The sequence below is a fragment of the Cibotium barometz genome, chromosome 37, assembly GCF_041138505.1.
Source record: "Cibotium barometz isolate CiBa-2024 chromosome 37, ASM4113850v1, whole genome shotgun sequence".
NCBI lineage: Eukaryota > Viridiplantae > Streptophyta > Polypodiopsida > Cyatheales > Cibotiaceae > Cibotium > Cibotium barometz.
The window spans coordinates 23,225,671-23,233,228 of record NC_141082.1 but is presented as its reverse complement, the minus strand read 5'-3'; the positions used below and the strand labels follow the sequence as shown (position 1 = coordinate 23,233,228).

General features: G+C 41.3%; 1 long non-coding RNA gene across 2 annotated transcripts in view; it reads left to right on the top strand.

Moving 5' to 3' along the window:
* Positions 1–2,728: 2,728 nt before the first annotated feature.
* LOC147617082 (uncharacterized) overlaps positions 2,729–7,558 on the top strand; it is a 250,911-nt gene continuing 246,081 nt past the window's right edge. The window contains exons 1-4 of one of the 2 annotated variants that reach the window (XR_015262380.1): positions 2,729–2,790; positions 3,083–3,298; positions 3,431–4,809; positions 5,826–6,411. This is a non-coding gene — a long non-coding RNA (uncharacterized LOC147617082). Of the gene's footprint in view, positions 2,791–3,082; positions 3,299–3,430; positions 4,810–5,825; positions 6,412–7,558 lie in introns of those variants that run through there. The other variant, XR_015262379.1, reaches the window with a different exon arrangement.

The following is a 7,558-nucleotide window of genomic DNA, read 5'->3' as shown; positions in this document are numbered from 1 at the left end:
AATGATCAAATATTTTGTTTTTTTCTCAAAAGCACGTGCATTTTATCTCTAAAAATACTATTTTTTCCTACAATATTATGTTTTAGATACATAAACCTATATATAGACACATATACTTATACATATATACATGTATTTAAAAATATAAATACAAACATCGACATAATTTAATTAATTTTGAATAAATTTTAATGTGCGGAGATGGGTGATAAGTTGTGGTCACTTTTAAATATATAGATAGATATATCATACACACATCTAAACACACACACACACACACACACAAACATATATATGTATATATATATACATACATATGTATGTATGTATATATAAATGTAAATAAAAACACACACACATATACATATATGTTTTCTATTTAATTTATATTTTATTAAAAGATACTTTTTATTCTCTTTCTCTCTCTTTTCACCCTCCCTCGTTACATCTCTCTCTCTCTCTCTCTAGGTCTGCCCCATCTCACTCTCTCTCTCAAGCACATTCTACACATAGATGCAGATGTACACACATGCATGCATATACTCTCTCTCTCTCTCTCTCTCTCTCACACACACACACACACACACACACATATGTACACACCGCACATACACTAATCTAAACACACACTCTTCCTCCCACACAAACTATCTCCTACGTAGAAATTATCTGTCGTCTCTCTCTCTCTCTCTCTCTCTCTCTCACACACACACACACACACACACACATGTACACACCGCACATACACTAATGAAAACACACACTATCTCCTCCCACACAAACTATCTCTTACATAGAAATTCTCAGCCTCTCTCTCTCTCTCTCTCACACACACACACACACACACACACACACTCTCTCTCTCTCTCTTCACGCACTCTCTCTCTCTCATGCACACACACACACATACACTCTCTCTCTTCACGCACACTCTCTCACATAGAAACTCTCTCTCTCTCTCTCTCTCTCTCTCACACACACACACACACACTTAAATAGATTTAATGTGCGGAGATGGGTGATAAGTTGTGGTCACTTTTAAATATATAGATAGATATATCATACACACATCTAAACACACACACACACACACACAAACATATATATGTATATATATATACATACATATGTATGTATGTATATATAAATGTAAATAAAAACACACACATATATACATATATGTTTTCTATTTAATTTATATTTTATTAAAAGATACTTTTTATTCTCTTTCTCTCTCTTTTCACCCTCCCTCGTTACATCTCTCTCTCTCTCTCTCTCTCTAGGTCTGCCCCATCTCACTCTCTCTCTCAAGCACATTCTACACATAGATGCAGATGTACACACATGCATGCATATACTCTCTCTCTCTCTCTCTCTCACACACACACACACACACACACATGTACACACCGCACATACACTAATCTAAATGCACACTCTTCCTCCCACACAAACTATCTCCTACGTAGAAATTATCTGTCGTCTCTCTCTCTCTCTCTCTCTCTCTCTCTCTCACACACACACACACACATGTACACACCGCACATACACTAATGAAAACACACACTATCTCCTCCCACACAAACTATCTCTTACATAGAAATTCTCAGCCTCTCTCTCTCTCTCTCTCTCTCTCTCTCTCTCACACACACACATACACACACACTCTCTCTCTCTTCACGCACACTCTCTCACATAGAAACTCTCATGCACACACACACACACACTCTCTCTCTCTTCACGCACTCTCTCTCTCATGCACACACACACACATACACTCTCTCTCTTCACGCACACTCTCTCACATAGAAACTCTCTCTCTCTCTCTCTCTCTCTCTCTCTCTCTCTCACACACACACACACACACACACTTAAATAGATTTACACATATATATAATTTTAATTAATTAAATTTTAGATTAAATTTTAATGGTAGGGATGAGTGGTGAGGTGTACTCACTCTCAAATAAATGCATCTTTCATGTAATCTCTCTCTCTCTCTCTCTCTCTCTCTCTCACACACACACACACACACACATGTACACTATTTATATATACATGCTTACATACCTATAGATACACATACATACATAATATATATAAGTGTGTGTATCTATAGGTATGTAAGCATGTATACAAAGATTTCATTGAAAGATGTGAGATGAGATCTTCTTAGATTCAAATTCAAAATTGCTTTGGAAGATGTGAGATTTGGCTCCTCCTCAAGCTTGAAGGAGGAGTGGCCATTTTGAAATAGGCCCCCCTCCTTTGCCCACGTGGAGGGAGGGCCACTCTCCCTTAATCCTATATAGATATAGATATAGATATAGATAGATAGATATTATGCAATATAATGATTTAGAAAATGGGATTTTTAAAAAAAAAAACGCTAAAGTGGTGTGCAAGTGAAAGGTCGTTTTGGCCTATTTTTGTGTTTCAAGATTAAATTTAAAAAGGGTATAAAGAATCTTAGCATGGCTATAAACTATTGGCGCATGATAGACAATATATATGGGTGCCGGCAAGAGCAGGCGGCTGGCTTTGTTTTTCGGCCGAAGAAGATGGCCGACAGAGCATCTTTGCCATAGCTTAGGAAAGAGAGCTGTGGAGCTCCAAACTGGAAGCTCTGGCAGAGGCGCAAGGAATCTACAAGCTGAAGCTGGAAGATGAAGCTTCAAAGCCCACTACAACCCTCCAAGCTTTGGCAGGGCAGTCTTACCGGGGGCACATTTATGTGCCCCCGGTAAGACTGCCCTGACATTGGGTCTCTCCCAGGAGCTTGGAAGCAAGGTATGCACATCATTTACTTGAATTAGCTTTTGGTCTTTGTAGTCGGACTCCCGACTTTTTTCATTTCTTCACACAGTCCTGAAATCTTGTTTTGGTGCAATCTACGTTTGTTTGTTAGCTGTGCTCTGCATAGGAAAAAAACCAACTTAGGGCCTTTAGAGGTATCTCGCTGTGTCCATGTGATGGGGTTGAACTGCACCTCAACCTGCCAATACGGCTGTGAAAGACTAAGAAAACAGCTATCTCACAATGGCATGCATCACATCTTTTTCTTTTCATCTGTTTTTTTCAGGCAGCAAGTTGCTATAATCCAGGAAGCTTGATGATCTCATAGCGTTGTGGGGTGGTATGCTCATCTGGTGTGGGTGTCTAAATGCAAGTACCTGGTTTTGTTTGTGACATTCAGCATGGCAACACCTCAATGCAAGTACCTTGTATCAGCATGGCAACACCTTCGTTGATATGTATGCTAAGTGTGGCTCACTTGCAACAGCAAGGGGAATATTTGGTAAGCTTCCAAATTGAGATATGGTCCACTAATTTTAGTATATGCTATGGTCATGTTGAGGAGACACTTCACAGTTTCCAACAAGTGCAACGTGACAGTATCTGTCTAAATGCTGTCACATTTTGTTTGCAGCTTAAAAGCTTGCAGCAGCGTATGAACCATGGTTGAGGGCCAAGAAATATGTGCCAATGTTGCCAGAAAAGGATTGGAAAGAGAGATCCTCAATCGCATCACCTTGGTCCATATGTATGCTAAATGTGGCTTACTTGCAGTAGCACAAGACATATTTGACAAGCTACCATTTCGAGGTGTGGTCTCATGCAATGTTCTAATGGCATGGTATGTTTGTTGAACATGGGCGTGCTGAGGAGGCCCTCAATTGTTTCGAACAGATGCAACATGATGGTATCTCTCTAAATGTTGTCACAGCCACAGCCAAGGCCCTAGAAATACATGCTCAGATTGCAAGAAAAGGGTTTGAAAGAGAGCTCCTTGTTGCCATCACCTTGGCTGATATGTATGCTAGTGTTATTAATGCATGCAGTCATGTAGGTCTAGTCGACAAGGGCCATATGTACTTTTAGCAATGACTATGGCTTGATTCCAACTCTTGAGCACTACACTTTCATGGTTGATTTTCTTGGTAGCACAGACCATAAAGGTGACTAGTTCAAGGTCTGTCATCAGCTGTGCGACTGGACTTTGAAGTTGACATAGGCGTGGGAGATTGACAACGTGCCTAAGAGAAAGTTCAGCTCTGTAAAATTACAAACTGCAAGGTTAGACTGTTCCACATGTCTTGGCTGCCAGGTGGACTTGTAGACATGTTGATATGTGTGCCAATTATGCTTCCTTGCATAAACACATGAAGTGTTCGACATGCTTCCGGTTCAAAATATGGCCTCATGGACTGGAGACATAATGAACCTGGACATGTGGGAAAGCAGCTATTACTTGTGAATGCATTAGAGCCGGTGAGTCTAGAGATGAACTGGGATTTTGTAGTAATGTCATTGAACCAAGATCTGATTGCTGGCTATGCTACCAAGAACAATCGTGGTTAGGAGGGCACATTGCAGGCATGTGTTGGCAGCCAAGGTATGACACGTGTATAGCTTTGTTATATAGCCACTACAAGGAAAACATGAACTTGACATGTTTGCTGGCATAGGAAGGTGCAATGCTTAGCAAACAACCTGAGCAGAGAGGTAGTGTATGCACAATTTCTAGAGGAATCGAAAAGTTTCTAACCTTTGGTGTCTGGTTCTTTCTTAACCCGGATGCATCTCTCGTATGTATTCAATGAGCATGTTGTTTGGATTTGTAGATGATGTACAAGTATGTGCTATCTTTGATAATTCTGAAATTTGGTCTCAATTTCCAAATCTAATAGGCCACTTGGTGCTGAAGGTGGCTTATTGGATAGGCAAGAAGTTAGAGTGGGGCAAAAGTGACAATAGGTGATTCCTGAATGTTGCGTATCGTGTGGGTGACATGGACAAAACCATCAAGTGAGTTTTTCTTGCACATAAAAATGTGAATACTCAACATACACCTTTTTTCTTGGATTTAGCATATCGTTTATGATTTCTCTATTATCTAAGATGCTGTGATATGCCTGGTTCTACATGGAATGCCTCGGCAAGAAACTTTTGTGAAAACGTGATATCCCTACATAGAAATACACAAATGCCTTCCTTGGATATGGGCGTGAAGATACTCATTTTGTTATAAAGCTCACATACAGTAAGCTCTTAGCTTATAAATGAATACCTTGCTGATTGCACATCATAGATTATGCATGTTTTGCTGCTATTTTAATGTCTCCTATTCATATTTTGCCATTATCATGGAGGCAAATGAGGATGTTGGGAGCATGCGGCTATGTAGATGCCTTACACTTAGCTGCTGGAGGTCCATAATTTTCTAATTGTAAGTGGAGATCTATGAAAGATAAAAACTGCTCCAGGAGGTTCAGCAAATGTGCAATAACAGCTTGATCAAGCATGTGGTATGGATGGTTGGGTCTTACAAGTGAGACATGTTTGGTAGTCTCTCCAGGCTGGTCTGAACAGGATCCATGCTGCATGTAGAGGATGTGCATAGGGGCAGTAGATGGCTGTCCATAGGATTGGGAGTGAGGTGGGATGTTGATGTTTAATAATTTGCATATGTTGGGCTTAGTTGCAACTGGCATTAAGCAAGAAGTGATTAGTCCTAAAGCAAAAGGTGGAAACTTGTGTTTTTAGCAGGCATCCCAAAAAAGGGAGAAAATCTCTTCTACCCATTACTCATGGACACTCACATACACACCCACACCCACACCCACACATTCACACGCGCTCACGCGCACATAGACACGCACATGCATAGATGTGTTATGTTGTTAACTTTGTACTTCAACAGATAAAGCAGGGTTATTACTTAGACTGTATGTTTAGGTTGCATGTGTCTATTTGCTTTGGGTTATATGTGTCTTGATTTGGTGGTGTAATCTGAAGAGGTGTCTTCACCTTTTGGTATGCAGAGCGGCAATTACTGTAGAGCAGCTTTGCATTGAAGCAAGTAACATCTTGGAATTTTTGTGGGATACAGCTCATAAAAAAGCAAGCGGCTATAAACTCTTATCATTTGGTCACAAGGTGGATTTTGGGGAGGAGAGATGTTATCTTTGTTGAGAAGTCAGTTGAGCCCATGCTTTTATGCAAAAAACAGCAAAGTGTATAAAAGTTACGTTAGCTCTTCTTTGCCACGGGGCTTTTGCGTGCGTGCCCGGGATGCCATCCAGAAAGATTGCTTGGATAAGGGCAATTGATCCGTGAGTGTTAGATGAGTTCGGGTACGAGTAATCTGACCATAGTGGGCTTGATGACAACCTTGCTTTATTCCCCTCGACAGAGTAGCTTTCCAGCACATTGCCAGGGGGTGCCACTTCAATGTTGAGGGGGATCGAATCCGGGACTTTTGTGCTATGTAATGGGTCAATGTTGAGGGGGATCGATCCGGGGCTTTCGTGCTATGTAATGGGTGTTTTCAAACAGTCAGTCGACTCACATGACATCTTTGTTACGCTCCTACATTTGTAGGATATGTGGTGTAAAGTAAATGAATACTCAACAGTTATAGCCCATACTAGCTCAAAATTAGCTCAAATTTTAGCCCACAAATTAGCCTATTGATAAGGCAATTGTGGATGAGGAAAGGGCAACTATACAAGCATCAAGAATATGCCAAAATGGCCAATGCAAACATTGTGATCACGGCAGGGACGGCGGCGAAGGAGCTACTCGGGTTGGAGGCTGCCACCAAAAGCGGTGAGGACAATCTTGTTGAAGGATGAGTGCGGTGTCTGCTCTCACCGCCGCTAGAGAAGCCGTTAAGAGGGTTATTCCTCCCGCGGAGATCAGGCCTAGAAGGGGTAGATATGACTTGGGAGAGGCTGCAAGGCCTGCGCATGAGTAGGCCAGGAAAAGGTTGAAAATGCAGAATTTGGATTGAAATGAGAGGATGGGGCGGAGGAAGAGCTCCAGCTGCGTTGAAGGGAAACGGTGGAGGTGCTCCAGCAGCAGCAGGCCAGAGAGGGCGGTGCAGCATGCGATGGTGTCAAAACAAAAAAAGAGAGTGAGCATGGCAGAACCGTCTGAAAAGTGGTCTGCTTGGAATCCCATGGGAGGTTGCTGGTACGCGAAGAAGGAGACTTGCAGGATTGAAACGAAGAGTGGAGCATAGAAACCCTCCATAGAAATGATGTCCCTCCACACTGCAGGTGTTTTGAGGCGCTTGCTTGCAAGCTGCTCTTTATAGCTAGTGACACATTATTTTCTAAATCGTGTTATTGCATATATCTTTTGCACTGCATATTTCTGATCATCACTTAGTGTCCACTTTTCAACGACATGCAGCAATTTTAGAGTTGTGTACTTTTCATGGCGTGTACGACGCACCACATGCAGCAACTTTAACGCCACTGCGCTGTACACGTTGAAGGTTGTTTTCTTTTTATAATCTGATGCTTCTTGAACGAAGTGTAAAATCACACTTTACCTTTCTTTTGAAGATCTTTCTTTTGAACATCCTTCCATCATTTTCGTAACCTTATTATACAAAACTTTTCGCATTACATTTTAAAAAAAAGGTCCATTTGTGTCTCCTCTTTGTCGTCGTCCGTCGTGTAGCCCCTAGTCCATTTGTGTTTGCTGTGTGTTGTCGTCGTTGTCATCCGTCGTGTAGCCCCTAGGCATCGAAGTTTACAAAGACTAA